This window comes from Xyrauchen texanus, chromosome 12 (assembly GCF_025860055.1).
Source record: "Xyrauchen texanus isolate HMW12.3.18 chromosome 12, RBS_HiC_50CHRs, whole genome shotgun sequence".
Lineage (NCBI taxonomy): Eukaryota > Metazoa > Chordata > Actinopteri > Cypriniformes > Catostomidae > Xyrauchen > Xyrauchen texanus.
Genome location: NC_068287.1, coordinates 4,517,345 through 4,536,321, shown reverse-complemented (window position 1 = coordinate 4,536,321; position 18,977 = coordinate 4,517,345).

Here is an 18,977-nt window from a genome sequence, read left to right as displayed (position 1 = left end):
TTTTACATTTTTGTTTGCTAGAAAAATGAAAGCGCCCAAAGCAGTGTTTTGTTATTAACCTGTATTCAGCTATGTCCCATATTTTGGTATCAGGGTTACAAAAACCATTGACATCATACACAATAAATGTAAAGCAGCAGCAGCAAAAGAACAACTGAAATTGATATAATGGTATGGAAGGTAAAGCAATTCCTTTCACTAATACTTTGAAAAAGAGCAAACATTAGACTACATTTACTGTATTTATCTTTTCAAGTCCTATTCTGCACTCTATTCAGGGAAAAGCCACCTGCTGCAATAAAGTGCATCTTTACAAAAGGAAATACTAACAACAACAAAACACACATAATCATGGATAAAAGCAAGACCTATGGTAGGTCAACACAGACAAATATAAAAGCCATAATGCAAAAAAGATGATTTCAACTGAATAAAAATAATCAAATATTTACATATAATATAGGTAATATAAAACCCCTGGTATTATATTACATGAAAGCAATGTACTGTACGTGTAGCCTTTCTTCAGCATAGTCCTCACACTTTATGGTCTAGTGTCACTTTGTCAGCAGCCTGCAGTGTACAGTATTACTATATCTTGATAATCAGATAGCTTCTTATCTTCTATATAATATAGCTAAAACCTCTGGTATTATTTTAAATATTTAATTTCCATTTATAATACCATTCAAATATTTGGCCTCACTTGAGTGAATGTATGTTTCACATGATCTTTAAATATATTTGATATAAAGAGTGCTTAAATGGTTTAAATGAATTTTGTAGACAGATATAAATTGTGCCAACATATGAATTTCTATAAAATAATAAAATTTTAATGTAAAAAGAAATGGCCATAATTACCATACATTCATTTGTGCAATTTCATAGTTTGGTTACTTTAATTCTGAAATTGATAGACTTTTCACTGGTAGTGCACATTTATGTGTTAGCAGATGCTTACCAGAACATATAGCAAGTAAAGTTACATTTATTTATCAAATACCCAAGAATACACAGTGTTGAGAAGTAACAGATTACATGTAATCCGGATTACCTAATCAGATTACGAAATCAAATACCTAAAATTAGATTACATACTATATAAAATGCACGTAATAAGATTACAGTTACTTTTTATGGATTGCATGAAACATTTTTGAGGCCTGAGGGTTTTGAAATGACTGCAGACACACATGCATGCTGACTCTCTGTGACACAGTGTTTGGAAGCAGGGATGTAGGGGGGATATAATCATTTAATAATCAACCATGTAAAAACCCAATATCAGTAGTCCACTATTATGAATACTGGGGGGGGGGACATGTCCCCCTCGATGTCAATGGTGGTTATGGCCTTGCTCAGATGTATCCTAATTTCTGCCATAAAAACAATAACATAAATGTTTTGGATGAAAAAGGCTACATATCACTTCTGCCATGACTGCAATGTGTAACTTTGAAAAGTTACTGAAAGTGGAACTGAAAATAAGGCCAAAGGCTTTTTTCTGGTCACAAACAAACATGCCTGAATCCCTGTTCACTTTTCAAATGCCACATTTGCATAATTTTCAGCTCAACTGTGACAGAACATTCTGGCCAAATCAACATGAAAACAACCCACACCTGGCCAAGAAACTGAGTGTGTCTGTGGTATTTCTTAACCTCAAGCTGTCATTGTATTTTTTTGTTTTTCAAAAACACTGTCTCCTATCACATCTTAAAATGTTCTCATTAAACACATAAAGACATGAGTTGTAATTTTTCAATATATGTATGAAATCATGAGCACTCACATTAAAATGAAGACTCCAGTTATATCAGTAACATTATAAAAGCTGTTTTATTCTACATGCAGAGGGTCCACACATGGGGGCGGCCATTTTAGAATCACATGACCAGCTGAATACTACTCACTTAATCTCAGTAACCGTCCTGATATTGAACACTTTCACTCAATGATTAAATTAATCATGTCTGACTGTGAATACAACATTTCTACAATGTCATCTGAAACTGAAAACTATTGATTTTAAATGATGCTGCATCCAAACCACTAGGTGTCAGTGTGTGTCCAAGATGACACAAAGACAGAAGTTACTGAGTGCACATTTAAAGTTGAAGAATGTAACTTTCGGTGTTAAAATACTTTCTCCTATCCCAGCTTAATATGCAGCAATTAATAAAGTAAAATAACTTTAAAATAAAGTAAACCATTCATAGGTTAATAACTATGTTGTTTTTTTTAACTATAAAAACTACTTTTTTTGTTTTGAGGGACCCATCTCAAGAGAGACAATAACATTGAGTCAGCCAGTGGTGTGAGTTGGGGGCAGGACTATCTCTTTCTTTGACCAATGGAAGATGGGTATTCAGAAAGCTGTCTTGAAAACAATGTTTATTTTTGCAATTCCGTTTGGTGGCGCTAGTGGCGCAGAAATGTCATACTTCAGCTTTAATATGCAAAGAAAAGTGTAATCACTTGTGGCTTTACCAAAACATTGGTCTGTTTTTTGGAGCATGACATATCAACATTAAGCACAATTACATGTGCGTTCTTCCACCAATTACGCTCAATAAGCTGACAACATGTGTGGTCATGTAAATGCATTAAACAATGCTCTTTTATCGGCGTAAATTCATAAGCGGTGAAGGAATAAACCAGTTGACACGAGTAGATTATCCCATTATGGCAATTTCGCGTTGTGTGCGTGCGAGTTATGCGCAATCTCCTTTACGGTTTGATTTCAAAAGCAGACAATAACACGATTGTTTCAAATATCATGGAAATGTGGATTTTTTGCATTGTTGGACTTTTAAATAAGCTGATTTTTGAGAGTAATCATATATTGGTGTGCATGGCTCAACCAACATCTTTGGTTATGATTAGTTCTATTGTTTTTGTCTGTATGTTCTGGTCAGGAAATTATCAAACTGCTTTGTGATTGGTTGTATTTTATTTTTTACCGACAATAAATAACAACAAAGATACTAAGCATTTGATTACTTATTTTGTAGGAAGAGAGCTGTTTTTTTTTTTTGCCTTATGTGGAGAAGGCAAATCAATGCTGTAAGCTCATGAGATGATTTAGGGAAAAGAGAAATTAACCTAGGGCATTGGGCCTTTCAGTTTTCAAATGGACATTCAAATAATTCCTTTTAGGATTAGATTAAATAAACATCAGCAAAATTCCACAAATTAAGGAATGGACGTTTACTTGTTTGTTCTTTTTCATGATTGGTCTGTGACAGGAGGTGCATGACGTTCAAAGAATGGTGATTGTCCACCTAAGAAGTTAACAAAATTAAAATTGTATAGGCCTATGTGCTGTTTTTTTTATGTAATACATTTACATTACATTTACATGTATTTATTTAGTAGTCAAAGTGACTTACTATTTGTTACGTCTGAATAATGAGGCTGACGAAGAGATGCGGATCCAAACGCAGTTAGAGTTTATTTGATAACAAAACACTAAATGAACGACCCACGATGGGGAAAAGAAACATAAACTAGATAAGGTAATCACGGTAGAGACAAACAGAGAACAAGGGAGAGACGCAAACATCAAACAACGATCGATAAAGACTTGAACAAAGACACGGGGTATAAATACACAAACATGGGAAAAGGGGCCAATGAAAGAACAGAACTCAAACAAGATAACAGGGTGATTAACAGAAACCAAAGGCAAATTAACAGGGGCAGGTGTAAACAATGAACGGTGAACACGAACGCTAACAAGGACTATGGAGTTACATAAGGGACTAAAGTGAAAACTAAGAAATAAAAAAGTGACAACAAATGGTAAACAAATGGGCAACAGAGAAACAAGACAGGGTAATCGTTACACTATTATGGGATGTTACAACACAAGGGATTGATTATAATCAGGAGGTAACATGAGAAGTGCTGCAAATCAAAGTTCCAAAATTTCTTACAAAAGTTAGAGTGAATAAAACAGTGAAATAGCAGGCAATATGTTATTCACGGTTAAAGTGAAAGTGTGTTAGTAGTTGGGAGTCACATACTCACACAAAAGATCATCACTGAAAGTGAAAATACATTTATATTGATGTTCTCACCACAGCCATATCCTGGCAAAAATGTGCACAAGGTTGTAGATTTAGGAAATCATGCGACTAAATAACGTTTTACAATGAACTAAATAACAATTCAACAAACTATGTCAAAAGACACTGTTCTCTCGTGAACACATGGCCATTATGAATGAACTTCTCTCATGCATTTGTAGGGTGTGTTCTAAAGCTTGTTGTGTCACTGCAAGGTCAGTCACTGACTTCACAGGCAGCAATTTGCATATGAAGGCACATTGTAGAAGGCTAGTTTCAAATGGCCTTCCAAGGCACCATAACATATTGGCTAATGATCTAAACAAATTCAAGTGAGCTTTAGATATAACCAAGCAAATATTTAGCAACTACAATGATTCTTTCTCAATAAGAGGTCATAATTCAAAGAAAATTTTAAACAGGACATTTAATTACTAATTACTGCTAGTTTATCACCTGCTCCATCAGACAGCAGGTTTATTCTTTTATCCAACCACCGAATCGCACACAGTGGGTTTTGGGAAATCAGAGATCCCATTTCCACCTGGTATTACGATGTATTCGAGTGATCCTATGACATGTGGTCAGGCAAAAACACGTTGCTGTTTACACCTGGATGCTTAAATGTATCTCCTGTGACCACTTGTGCTCAGATTTGGAAGGGAAGGACTCTGATTCATGACAACATACATCAATCGCTCTGTCAGGTTTTTACTGAATGATAATTAACCTTAAGTAAGTCATAAAAGACTTCAATTGTAGGAAATACATTTTTGTGGCTATGAACATTATCCCACAAATGCTGTTGAGCTTAATTTGTATTGAACCCAGAATATTCCTTTAATCTAAGAACAAATTCAACATTTCAAGCAGAATTCTCCATTGCTTTTGTGTATTAACTTAGCTTCAGATGTGTGTGCTTGTCATCTGTGTCTCTGCATGTTGATATCAGGCGCACTGAAGAAGATCCATTAAGTTCCAGTGCTTCTGTATGTATTAGCATTTTCACATTTTCTGATCGGGCAGTTATTTCCTTTTAAAGCTGTTCATACCTGGCAAAGTTTAAACGCTTGTTTAAGTGCAGCGAATGATTGACAGGTGAGGGCTGGTGCTATGCTGCTTTCACAGTTTCACCACCCCTGCTGCTATGCTGCTGTCACGCATCAGGATGGATTAGCGTTTACACCTCAAATGTGATGTGGCCACTGACTATGTCATGATGCACTGTTGTTTTGCCTTGTGTTTTTCTCCTGTTTGATATATTGTTTGTTTTTGTTTCCTGTTCCTAGTCTTGCCGTGTTCCAGTGTTTACCCTGTTTTGTACTTTGGTTATTTTTCAAATAAATTAAGCTGCACCTAGATCCTGCTCTCGTGACCTCCTTCATGCATTACAGAACAACTCACTGCACAAATGGATCTAGCAGCATACTTTGTCCAATGAGCCAGGTCGGACTCACAGCTCGCCAGTGGAGGAAATTACCGGAGACCGAAAATCACACGTGGGAGGAATACGTGAAGCTAATATTAGAAATAATTGGTTCAGAGGACCCTCCCCTCTCAATCCTGATCCCCTGCTTCCGAGCCTTCCACGCCTGAGACCGCTCAACGTCATGTCACAACCACGTCTGAGTCAGCTCCACATCATGTCACAGCCACGTCTGGGTCTGCTCCACACCATGTCACAGCCACGCCTGAGTCTGCTCCACGCTATGTCACAGCCATGCCTGAGTCTGCTCCATGGCATGTCACAGCCAAGACTCCTTGCTCCAAGCCTCCTGTCTCCAAGTTGAATAATCTGCCACTGATGTTGGTGAGTAGGGCCATGAAGACCCTACCTCACAAAACGTCAGTGCCCATGTCTGCCACAGCCAACGAGCCAGCATCCACCCCTACCACACCAGATCCATACCAGAGCCTGCGTTACCAGCCTCGTCCAACCCAGAGCCTGCATTGCCAGCTTCGTCCATCCCAGAGCCAGCGTTGCCAGCCTTGTCCATCCCAGAGCCAGCATTGCCAACTGGCCAACAACCACAGAAGTCGTTCCAGAGTCTCTTGCCACAACCACAGAGGTCATTCCTGAGTCTCTACCAGTGTTCACGGCATTAGAGGTCGTTTCCCAGTCATCCAGGACTCTTTGTGTCGAGCCTCCCATGGTTCCACCTTCCACGGCTTCTTCCCTCAAGTCTCCTACGGCTCCACCTTCCACGGCTCCAGTCTCTAGTTTGTGACCACCTCCCAGGCCTCCTGACCCTATCTTGACCCAGTGGTTGCCACCCAGGCCTCCTGACCCTTTTTCAGCCCTGTGGCCACTAACCAGGCCTCCTGATCCAGTCCCAGCCCTGAGGTGATCTCCTGGTTCTCCTTGCCGTCCACCTGATCTGCTCTGGTCTCCTGGCCATCTGACTGATCTGTTCTGGTCTCCTTGGTCTCATGACCGTCCGCCTGATCTGGTCTGGTCTTCTGGGTCTCCTGGCCATCCGCCCGATCTGATCTGGTCTCCTAGCTCTCCTAGTCATCCACCTGATCTGTTCTGGTCTCCTGGCTCTCCTGGCCGTCTGCCTGGTCTCCTCTGGTCTCCTTGGTCTCATGGCCGACCCCCTGATCTGCTCTGGTGTCCTTGGTCTAATGGCCATCCGCCTGATCTGCTCTGGTCTCCTTGGTCCCTCGGCCATCTGCCTGAGCTGCTCTGTTCTCCTTGGTCTCCTGGCCTTCCTCCTGATCTACTCTGGTCTCTTTGGTCTCCAGCTCCATCTGGGCCCTGCCTCCCTTACCAGCCTGCCTGGGGTGTAAGAAGCCGACCATTGGGAGGGCGGAGGAGGGGGGGTAGTTATGTCATGAGTCAGTGTTGTTTTGCCTTGTGTTTTGCTCCTGTTTGATATACTGTTTGTTTTTGTTTCCTATTCCTAGTCTTGCTGTGTTCCAGTGTTTACCCTGTTTTGTTCTTTGGTTATTTTTCTATTAAATTATACTGCACCTAGATCCTGCTCTCGTGAGTTAGGGTTCTCGTGAGTTGCGTTCCCCAAGAAACTTTGCTTCCTCTCACAAATTATTTTGTGTACTCTCGCAAAACTTGCTCTCGTATTTACATTCCCATGCCTGAATCCTCACTGAACCTAACCAAAATGACCTGCAGGTTGAACTGAGATGCACCTCATTATTGATCTTTGCCTACATCACCTTTATCTATTGATGGAAAACACTCTTGAAATGGAATACATAGAATGTCATTTAATTGTCAACAAAAGTCTACATCAGCCAACTAACAAAGGACAATGCATCTATTGGGGATTTTCCACTGCATGGTACAGCTCGACTCAACTCTGCTTGATTTTTGGGGGTTTTCCACTGTGGATAATACCTGGTACTTTTTTAGTACCACCTCGGTCGAGGTTCCAAGCGAGCTGAGCTGATACTAAATGTGACGTCAAAACCCAGCAGATCACTGATTGGTCCGAGAGAATCTTCACTACCAGCATTACTGGATTTGTGACACGGGACATCAACCCGCTAGTTTTAAAGTTAGCAACAGCAATAGCAATATCATTTGTTCACACGGCTCTCGAATTGTAAAAAGAAATAGCTGTGTGCAAAACCGCGTCGTGGTCAATAAACGAGGTGCAGACTTTCCTCTCATTAACGACGAACGAAACGATGAGATACTAAAAAGTTTTCAGGAAGTGTCTCTGCTGGTGGCAGCACACCGCTACCACTGATCCTACCAGTAGTGTTGGTAAAAAGTAAAAAAAATTTTAAAAGTGACTACAGAACCATCAAGGACCACAACAGCCGTAAGTTCAAACAGAAGTAAGTGGAAGTGGTTCGAACAAATGGATAATATGGCAATAGACAGGCGAGCAATGGGAGGGAGAGTGTTGTTGGAGTCCACGATGGAGGACGGTACGTTAACTCTATACTCTGCTTGAAAGCTTCACTTTATTTAGTTGACCAGCTACTGGAAGCTTGCTTCTAAAACAACTACGGCAATTTAACTGTTACACTTGTGTAAAATCATGCAGAACAATGAGCTAGTAGTTAACAGCTAAGCCGTGTTATTGTTTATGGTCAGTAATGTTTGTCGCATTTAAGATGATGTCATAGCAGTTGAGGCGCCGCAACTATGATGATCAGCCTATAATCCCACCCACGTTGAGGCGGCACTAAACTGCATTGGAAAAGCAAGCTCAGAAAAGTAAAGCGAGAAGAGTCGAGTCGACCTTTAAAGGGTTGTTCAAAAAACAAATACAAATTATTTAAAATTGAGTTCTGAACTGCAGTTATTTTAAGGCCAAAAACCTTCAGTCACCACACATAATGAAGCATTTATTATTGCTTTATTAATGGAGAGGTACACCATCACAATAACAACAAAAACAATAATAATATGCGATTCAAATGTGTGCCCCAGCATTCCATTTCATGTCCACTTGCATTTAATGTAATTTGAACTGTGTTGTCTTTATTTTCACACATTCATAAATTGAAGATTATGATTTGTGTATTAAGTAAGTATTGTCTTTTGGACTTCACTCTTTCATTGCACTGGCTTTCCCTTCTTGTTGAACTCAAAAGCAGGAATAATGCTGGACTACACATAGCAAAGCTAACAGAAGACTTCATTGTGATGCACATTTTGCAAGAGAACACAGATAATTTGTGAAACAATGCAAAATAATTTGAGAGAGAATGCAAAAGCATTTTTTCCCCACCACCTTGACCCTTTAGGGGCTCAGTAAAAACATCTTTGTCACTGAGGATTTACTGTTTTTTTTAATTTTTTTTATAAAGTGCTCCACACATAGATCCAACTAATTCTGATTTACACTGACATAGGGATTGATGTATGTTGTCATGAAATCAAAGACCCACCCCTCGAAATCTGATCAGAAGTGGTCATAGGAGACTCATTTGAGAAGCATGCTAATCCTGCCTTCAAGTGCACCTGGAAAGCCTGTACCTCCGAGTTGGTCATTCTTTACTATGACAAGTCATGCATTCAAGTGGGAAACAAAATACAGAAGAAGCCAAACTTTAACAAACATGCAATGAATGACCGAATTAATTTTTCTGAATATACCTGCATCATTTATACACAACATATGATTTATTAATGCATGGTATCTAACAAGTTATAAATTAATTTGCTTAATCTTGTGCGACCCCACGTCCACATGTGTGGACGATGTATTTTGGCTTTGCTATATGCAACATATGTGGACATTTTATTTGCTTGTTTATTAGGTGCGACAAGTTACAAATCAAAAAGGGATATGGAAAATGCACACAGCAGTCATGCTCTGGTCTCAGGAGGTCCAATTTGGTGAACCAAACTGCGAAGGGTGAATCATTAGTTGTAATCATCTCAGTTGTTAGGATGTGACTCAAATATTGGATTTGTTTGTGATGCCTTCCAACCTCGATACAGCTTCCAAAGGCAGCATTTTCAGCTTTTGGATGCAGCCATGAACACACACAGGAGAGCTTTGGCAAAAGTCAAGATTTTCACTGTAAAATAGCTTATATTTCAGTTTGTTACTTACCAAAACCTATCTTCATAAGACTTGAAATATGATACATGTCACATTGACTACTTTTATGAATTTGTTGGTGCTTTTAAAGCACTTGTGAGTTTGAAGTGCTTAAAGTGTCAGTAAAGCTATCAACTGCTATTGAATAGAATGTTTCGCAACATTAGTGATGTCCAGTTTGTAAATGAATCAGCTTTTGAAATCAGTTTCACATCAGTGAACTGGTTAAACCAGTCCACCAAATCACACTCAATTAACACTGATTGATGAGTCATTCAATCGGTGGACCTTTCTCTCTGAAGTGTCTGGCACTCCAAATAGAAATGAGTGGAATATAACTATAAAAAGTGATAAACAGTGACATGTGCCTACATATGACTTTGTTTAAAACGTTTTTAAGCATGTATGCCAAGACGCCAAGAGTTACGTAATGAAATAAAATAACTGCTGAATTTGACTTTTCTTTTTATCGGATCCTAAAATTTACATTTAAGGTTGAAGATCAGAAAAAAAGCAAGTCATATAGGGGTTTGGATTAACATGAGGGTAAATGGTGACAGAATTTGCATTTTAAGATATTTTTAGAACTATTCCTTTAAAAACAGTTTTTAGATGTTGTAAGGCAGGGTGCCAATGTGTTTGCATTCAAAGGCAAAGAGCAAATGTATGATCTTTGAGAAAATCAATTTCATTCACAAGGCAAAAGGAATCATTTAAAATGTCTCAGTGCGTCTGGTATAGTGCTCTTATTCCCAGGTTTGTAAACTTAATGACAACAAAGTTATAAGGTCTTTGCCAAATGCTTTATAATTCTGGTCTGTCTTTGGGTATTTAAGGAGGTGTGACACATTGCTCAGGGTTCTCTGTAGTCAGAGGAGCCCACACAGTTTACTGTGTGTAATTTATATCAGGTGATTGCAATTCGAATTTCTTATGTTTTGATAAAATGTCTAACTTTGACTTATCACTGTCTAATTGGAATTGATGAATTGATTGTTACCTGTTCAATAAATTGTCAACATTTGATTTTATTCTGACTGACTCTGACATTGTGTTTCCCAAACAGATTAAACGATTCGTATGTTACCGCAAGTCTGCGTCAGATTAGTGACGACTAATATTTGTTGAATTGATTCAAGTGTACTTGGTTTGCAAAGACAAAAAGGAATTTCCGTTTAGAACAGCAAACGCTAATTGACCAATCTAAATTCGGGTGTCTTACCTCTGTTTTAATTTGATGTTTCTCCAGATAAGTGTACGTGGGAAACCACGCATGGCCAATCCAAAGCTATTATAAGAGAAGTTATGTTGGTCAACTTACATCTGTAATAGTGGCCGTGACCTCTACTGAAGAAAACGTTAAGTTACATTCAAGTGTATGCAATTCCATGGGGCTATACTGAAGTATATTTGATTGTGTATACATGAACGTGACCGATCTCAGGTATATAGCAATTACCTCTGTTTGATGATCCAATACTGGCCGCTTGTGATCGTGAGACCCGCGGTGTAGAGAAAAACACACAAGGACCTCAAAGCGACATAGTTTCTTAATCTAAAAGGGTAAAATATAATTAAAGGAGTTAAAAGAATAATCAAACATTCGCTCACTTTTAATGATGGTCAGATATCATTAAAAACCTTTTTCATTTATGGAGTCAGATGAAATAACGAGGTAATACATAAGAGAAAATGTATTTCATTGAATCTTGTTGTGTTGCGTACAAGGAAAGACAGTAACGCGCAGAGACCTTCACCCGTATTATTGGAGACCGCCATTGGACCGATAAACGGGCTTACAATGTACAGTGGCAAGAAAAAGTATGTGAACACTTTGGAATTACCTGTATTTACATTAACAAGAAAAACTATGTGAACCCCTAGGCTAATGACGTCAATAAAATCTAATTAGAGTCAGGAATTGGCAAACCTGGTATCCAATAAATGAAACAAGATTGGAGGTGTGGGTTGGAGCTACTTTGTCTTATAAAAAGCACTCAAACATTTTGAGTGTGCTATTCACAAAAAGCATCTGCTGACGTGGACCATGCTTCACAAAAATATATCAGAAGAACTACGATCAAGTATGGTTGCGATGCATAGAGCTAGAAAGGGTTACAAAGTTATCTCGAAGAACTTAGATATGTATCTGTCCACATTTAGACTAATTATCTATAAATAGAGACGTTTCAGTACTGTGGCTACTCTCCCTAGAAGTAGCCGTCTAGCCAAATTATAACCATATTTGTAAACAGTTCCATAGTTCTAATGCCCCATTGACAGTGTAGGTGTCTGCTCACTGTGGATGCAGTGTGTTTTTAATAGATGTACTTATATGGCACTCACTCTGCCACCTCTGTTTTACACATGGACAACAAAGTGAACAACATCTTAATTTATCCCCCAATCACAGAGCGTCCTTCACAGGTAACCTATTGTCCTTCAGCTATTTTTCTGGTCTTTTTTCCTTTAAGATGATGCAACCAGAAGCCTTTGGATTATCTTAAAATAAATAGGTCCAAGCTTTTGGAAATTTTAAGAAAGTCTTCAAAATGCAAAAGCTCATTATTAGGCTCATTGGTCTTATTAGTAGACATGATCTTAATTGGAATAGAATGGTCCAAATAATAAGATTTTATAAACAGATTTATTTACATGTAAAAGTGTTCATTATTGGAGGTAATGGACAGATGTTCTTTCCCAGATGTTCTTTAGTTTAAATCTATTTTGAGAAAGAGCACAAATAATAAGTGAAAAATTGGGCCATGGTGTTGTGGTGTCAGGTTGCGAGAAGCTGAATGGATAAATTATGCACAACACCCCACTGCTTGAATTGCAAATTGACCGAGTGCTCTGGTTTGTTCAGAACTTATTTTCCTAAACTCAAAGCACTAACAAAAAAGCACTGTGACAGCACCATGGACTATATTGATGGGTTCAGAGGGTGATACCATGATACTTTGATACAGGGCTTTAGCAAGGTATTCTGGGGCCCCTAACTGTATATTGCTCTGGTCCCCTTTCCTATTAAAAAATAGAGTTTAGAATTTGATGTGAGGGCCCCTTGAACTGTGGGCCCCTAGATTCGTTTCCACCTTTCACCCCACTAGCCACGGCCCTGCTACTTTTACTATGGCGCATGCCAGGTATTATGGTAAAAAATCTGTATTTCTATGGCTTGTTCAAAAACATCATGGTATTGCAGTGGTACACTACCATGTCCAAATAACTTGGAGATGGCCTTCCATGGAGTTTTTCTTTTTTTTCTTTTTTTTTTATAGTTGTGGCCAAATATATTGACACCCTTGGTAAATATGAGCAAAGAAGGCTGTGAAAAATATGTCTTTATTGTTTATCCTTTTGATATTTCATTAAAAATACTCAAATGGATATCAAACAATTGCTAACACAATGCAAGTTTTATCAAAACACAAATATTTTTGGCAAATATATGTGTGGCAAAATTATTTGCACCTTTTTCAATACCTTGTGCAACCTCCCTTTACCAAATAACAGCCCTGAGTCTTCTTCTATAATGCCTAATGAGGTTGGAAAACACATGGCAAGGGATCTGAGACCATTCCTCCATCTAGAATCTCTCCAGATCCTTTAAATTCCAAGGCTCTCCTCTCCACATGTTTTCTATGGGGTTCCGGTCAGGGGACATGGATAGCCATGGCAAAACCTTGATTTTGTGGTCAGTGGAACATATTTGTGTTGATTTTGATGTGTGTCTTGGATCATTGTCCTGCTGGAATATCCACCCAGGGCAAATGTTAAGCATATATGATGCCATGTATCCAAAAATATGTCCAGGACCTCTGGTATAAAAACAGCCTCATATTTAACTGTGGGTATGAGGTAATTTTCCATATGGCTATCTCTATCTCTGGTGTTTGCTGTCAAAAAGCTATATATTTTTTGTTTTTGCTTGAGTTTGTTGTTGGATGAGAGAAGAGGATTTTTTCTTGGAACCCTCCCAAACAAGTTGTAGTGATGTAGGGGAAATCTGATTGTAGTTTTGGAGACTTTCTGACCCCCAAGACCAAACTAATTTCTGCAATTCTCCAGCTGTGATCCTCTGAGTATTTTTGACCACTCGAACCATATTCCTCACTGTGCGTGGAGGCAATAAAGACCCACAGTCTTATCGATTTCACATTCCTAGTCACCCAGGTGTACTAATTTTTTTAAAATATGAATGGAAATATTCTTCAGATATTTTACTAGTAGTGCAAATAATTGTGGAAAATGTGTTTTGGAGAAAAAGGTATTCATTATGAGATCCCCCCTTTCAATTAGTTTTCTTCAATTAAAGGTTAGATTTTTGGTAACATTTTGAATGAAAGATATAAAGTATAAACAATAAAGACACATTTTTCACAGCCTTCTTTGCTCATATTTACCAAGGGTGCCAATATTTTTGGCAACAACTGTAAGTGTGGTGCACTGCACACAATAGTTTCCTAAGTGACAAAAAGCAAGTGAGTCTTTGGTGCCTTACTAATCAGAAACATCTTTTAAAAAGACACTTCAGAATAAAATGGTTGATGAAGAGAATGATTCACTTGTGGTTATTAATGGCTCGTGGATTTGTAAAGCCTGCTTTGCAGGGGATGGCGCCCCACATAAAGTGTTTTCCTTGATTGTGGGCTGCTTAAGACATAGGCGAGGAGCCAATAAATTCACAAACGCAAACCACACTCTCATAACGATACTGCATTATTGCGTCTTCTTGCCTATACCCCAAAATGCTGCCCGTGCTCTGTATTTTAAATGTCACTGTGATGCTGTTTTCAACTAATTTCAGGGGATTTCAATACTTTACCCATAGCTACATATTTAAATTAAATTAATAGAAAATTTAGTCATTATTGCTTTAGCATTTAATTAAATCAATCAATAAATCATTTAATCATATTTTTGAGTTAGAGTTAATGCAAGGGTTAGGTTTACCATATGTGTTCATTGGTAAACCTATGGCATGGCATAAACAGAGCTGATTGGCCTTTTTTATTTATTCTCAGAACTAAACAGCAGGCTTGTGTGGGAGTTTGTGGGATTGACAGGAGAGAGAAGCAAGTGTAGAAAGTTGAGAAATTTTTATACAAAAAGCTTTCTGCCATCCTTCACTCACCCACGCCATGGTACATGCCATATATTGTAGCCCCTCTTTCTGATTTTAGGGGTAGTAAATGATTAGGGTTTGCTTACCTATGATTACGGCATAGTTCTAGGGTCTATAGAGCTATTCAGCTTGTGTACAGCTTCACATTTGAGGTATAAAAGTGTGTAATTGATGTTGTAGAAAAATACATCCACATATCATCAAGTAATGTTTACCAAAGACCTTAAGGGATCAATGGAAAGAAGGAGGCGAGAACCGGCTTTTCAATATAAATAATAGTTTAATGATAAACTTAAAAGAAGACACAAAAACACAAGACGGACATGTCCGTAAACGATCTCTCTCTCCCGCACGATCCCCTGCAGTCAGCCTTTAACCCTCACGGAGGCATAATTAGTCTAATCCGGGACCGGGTGTGTAGGATCACGACCCAGCCCCGACCCTCCGCCCTGCCACATTCCTCCCTCGTTCTCTCAGGCTGGGGAGCCCCCGGCCTGACGTACACCCCCTTTCCCTGGGGGAGGGCGCGCCATCTGCGCTGTCTGCCGGCTGGTCATCCCCATCTACCTGGACGAGGGAGGAGACAAGGGGAGGGAAACAGAAATAACAGTGTAACAGTGTAGTACCCCCAAAAAACTGTAAAATTTAAAAGAAGGAAAAGGCCAACGCAGAGCCACAGTGAGAGAGAGAGAAGAGAGAGAGATGGAAAAAAAACTCTTACTCGCCAGTTCTCCGATACGCCGCAGCTTGTTCCTCGGCCACTCCTCCACCCTCTATCGGATGACAGCCACGCCTCTCCGGGCGGATCCGAGGCAGTCCTCCAGCCCCTGGCAGCGGAACACCCCGCCGCGTTCTCAGGGAACAGAAGGGGTCTCCCCCGCCGCTGGCCGCGGTTCTCTTGCTCCAGGCGGTCAGCAGTGAGCCCCTTCCCGCTCACGGTCGGCGGTCTTAAACCCTGCTGTGTTTCAGTGGCCAGTAGACGACTCCTGCGCCCCTGGCAGCAGCCCTGACCGGTCCAGGTGGTTGGCTAGGAGCCCCTTCTCCCCTTGCGGTCGGCGGCCATCGTCCTCGTTCAGGCGGCTGGGCTCCTCGTCCCCCGGCACATGGCCGCGGCTGCTCCATTGGGGTGGATGGTAGTGGGGAGAACTCTACTACAGCGTATCCCTCCTCCTTCCCGGGCTTCGGCACCAGTGTAAAGGGATCAATGGAAAGGAGGAGGTGAGAACCGGCTTTTCAATATAAATAATAGTTTAATGATAAACTTAAAAGAAGACACAAACACACACATGACGGACATGTCCGTAAACGATCTCTCTCGGATCACGACCCGGCCCCGCCCTCCGCCCTGCCACACCTTATTTTACACATAATTAAAAAAAACACCACTCTAAAAACCCATAGGAAAATACAGAGGAAACCCATGCCGAATTAGACTTCCATGTTCGCTTCCATATTGACGTCAAGGCTGAACAGCTCAACAGCTGCTTCAATTGGCCAAGAATGGCCCCTTTAGACAGGCAGGAAAAGCTATCTATCTGGCATGTAAAGCAACCAAGTCATTACAAATTGGGGTATCGGAGATGTATCATACCATAATAAGAGACCGACGTGATTGCACAGAAAACATATCCAATTATAGCTGAAAATGTTCAGAAAAAGTCCTGTGTCCATCTACTTGCTGAAGATCAATCGAACCAGCTAATAAGAGTTGTGCTGACTTGATCAAGAAAGCATTTTCCAGTTTTGTTTGCTATAAGCATCAGACGTTTAGTGGACGGACTGTGGGTGGTCAGTGGGCGTGCCATCTGAGGCTGAGACTGTTTGTTTGACAGGAATGCTATTCCAGAGCAAACAAAAGGTGTTGCTCTAGGAACACATCCTACTTGGCAACATCATGTTCATTTCTTCTCTCTTTTAGGATTTAATTATGGGGATGGGTTATACAAAGGCAGCTACCTAGGAGATACCAGAGCAAGCAAGGGATACTCACCCTTAAGTACCCCATTGAGCATGGTATTGTCACAAACTGTGATGAAATGATAAGATCTGGAATCACAAATGTGTAACAGTCACATGAAGTACTCTTTGCAAACTTTTTTTTATCCCCTTTTCTCCCAATTTGGAATGTCCAAGTCCTCATGGTGGTGCAGTTACTCATCTTAATCCGGGAAGCGGAGGACCTGGATTCTAATTCGCAACTCCTGGGGTGGTAGTCAGCGTAATAATTGCTGAGCTACCCAGGTCCCTGCAAACTGAACTTCTTAAAAACAACATCTGCGCTAAAAAACCTATACATAGCTAAATGAATGAAACAGAATGCGAGTCACATCAGCTACTTACTGGGGTACCTCAGGGCTCAGTGCTTGAACCACTTCTATTCTTTATATGCACAGCATCACTGGGTCCGATCATTCAAGCCCATAGGTTCTCTTACCACTGCTATGCCGATGACACACAGCTCACCATGTCTTTCCATTTGAATAAGCCCATGGTGATGGCTCAAATCTCACCCTGTTTGGCAGACATCTCGGCCTGGATGTTGGATCATGACCTGCAACTCAACCTAGTGAAAATGGAGCTCCTCATCTTTCCAGCCAACCCTGCTGTTGAGCACAACATCTCCGTCCAGCTGGGCTCATCTACAATAACAGTCAAAAACTGTCAGAAATCTAGTAACCATCGATAACCAACTCAATTTCACAGACTAAATCTTAAAGACAGCATGATCATGTAGATTTACTCTACAATATCAGGAAAATAAGACCCTTCCTCTCTGAACATGCCACACAACTCCTTACACGGTCAATTGTCATAACTAGACTGGCTTACTGTAATGCTCTCAAAAGATCCAGAATGCAGCAGCACGGTCTTCAAAAAACCAAAGAGAGCTCATGTTACACTGCTCCTTGTTTCACTTCATTGGCTACCGGTTGCTGTATGTATCAAATTCAAGGTTCTGATGCTGGCATAGAGAAAGTCAATGGATCTGCTCCAGCTTACCTAAAATAATTTCTGCAGAGCTACGTTCCCACCAGAAGCCTGAAGTTGACTGATGAGTGCCGCCTCGTTGTACCAACACAAAGAGGCACCAAATCACTTTCCTGGTTTCATGGTGTTAATGCACTAACATGCTATATGCATATATAATATGCACCAGTTATACTCTGTTATTGTAATTTATAATAACACTAACTACTATTTCCAGCCAAGGCTTTTTTTTGGAACAAAAAGTGTAGTGCATCAAAAAGTTAACTGATATAACTGATGGAAATGCAAATTATCGCAAAAATTTCACAAGTATTAACATACTAACACCCCTGCAAAGGGTGGTGCGAACTGCCAGAAACATCATCGGAGGTGAGCTAGGCGGTGTGTGAAAAAAGCTCGGAGGATCATCAGAGACTCCAACCAAGGGACATGATAGCTTCTTCTCCCAAGCAATCAGACTATTGAACTCTTGATCTATCAGGATCAATAATTAGCACGGCACTTTATTAATCTATAATCTCACACTGGACTGTCAAATATATTCTCCCCAATTCAACTACTGTATATATATTTTATATACCCTCACCCTTATTTTTTTATTTTTATTGTATGTGTATTCTATATTGTGTGTATTGTTTACTGTACATTGTATATTGTGTTGTGTCAGTATGTGTACATTTGTTATGTAAATTGTGTTGTGTAATATGTTGTTTATTGTAAAAGGTACTGCTATGTTATTCGGAACTGCACACAAGACTTTCACCTACTGTTGCACTTGTGTACACAGTAGTGTGACAATAAAGTGATTTGATTTGATAATATTTTTCCGTTTAACTCTAGCGCATATACACTATATCAATACTTTAAATGTCGCGAAAAACTGGTTTGGCATTAACGCAAAAATATAGTGCCGCATGACAGAATTTACCACAATCGTTTGCCTGTGTTAATCATGACGACAAGGTATACGTCCCTGAAAGTTAATTTATTGTACATGAAGCATTACTCCCACTGTTATGGATTGGTCTTAACGGCATACCTGCACAGATCTGATACTGCAAACACATCTGCATCATGACTCTTCCAGGAGTGCCAACACAAATATCTCGTATCATGCACCTGTTATCGACAAGTGCAAGGATAAATACACAATAATAGGAGAAAATCTTCAGTGTGCTTTTTTGGAACACTAACATATAACCCAATTCTATAAAATTATTATTTATTATAATAACTTTTTATTATTATTACTTTTTAAATTAT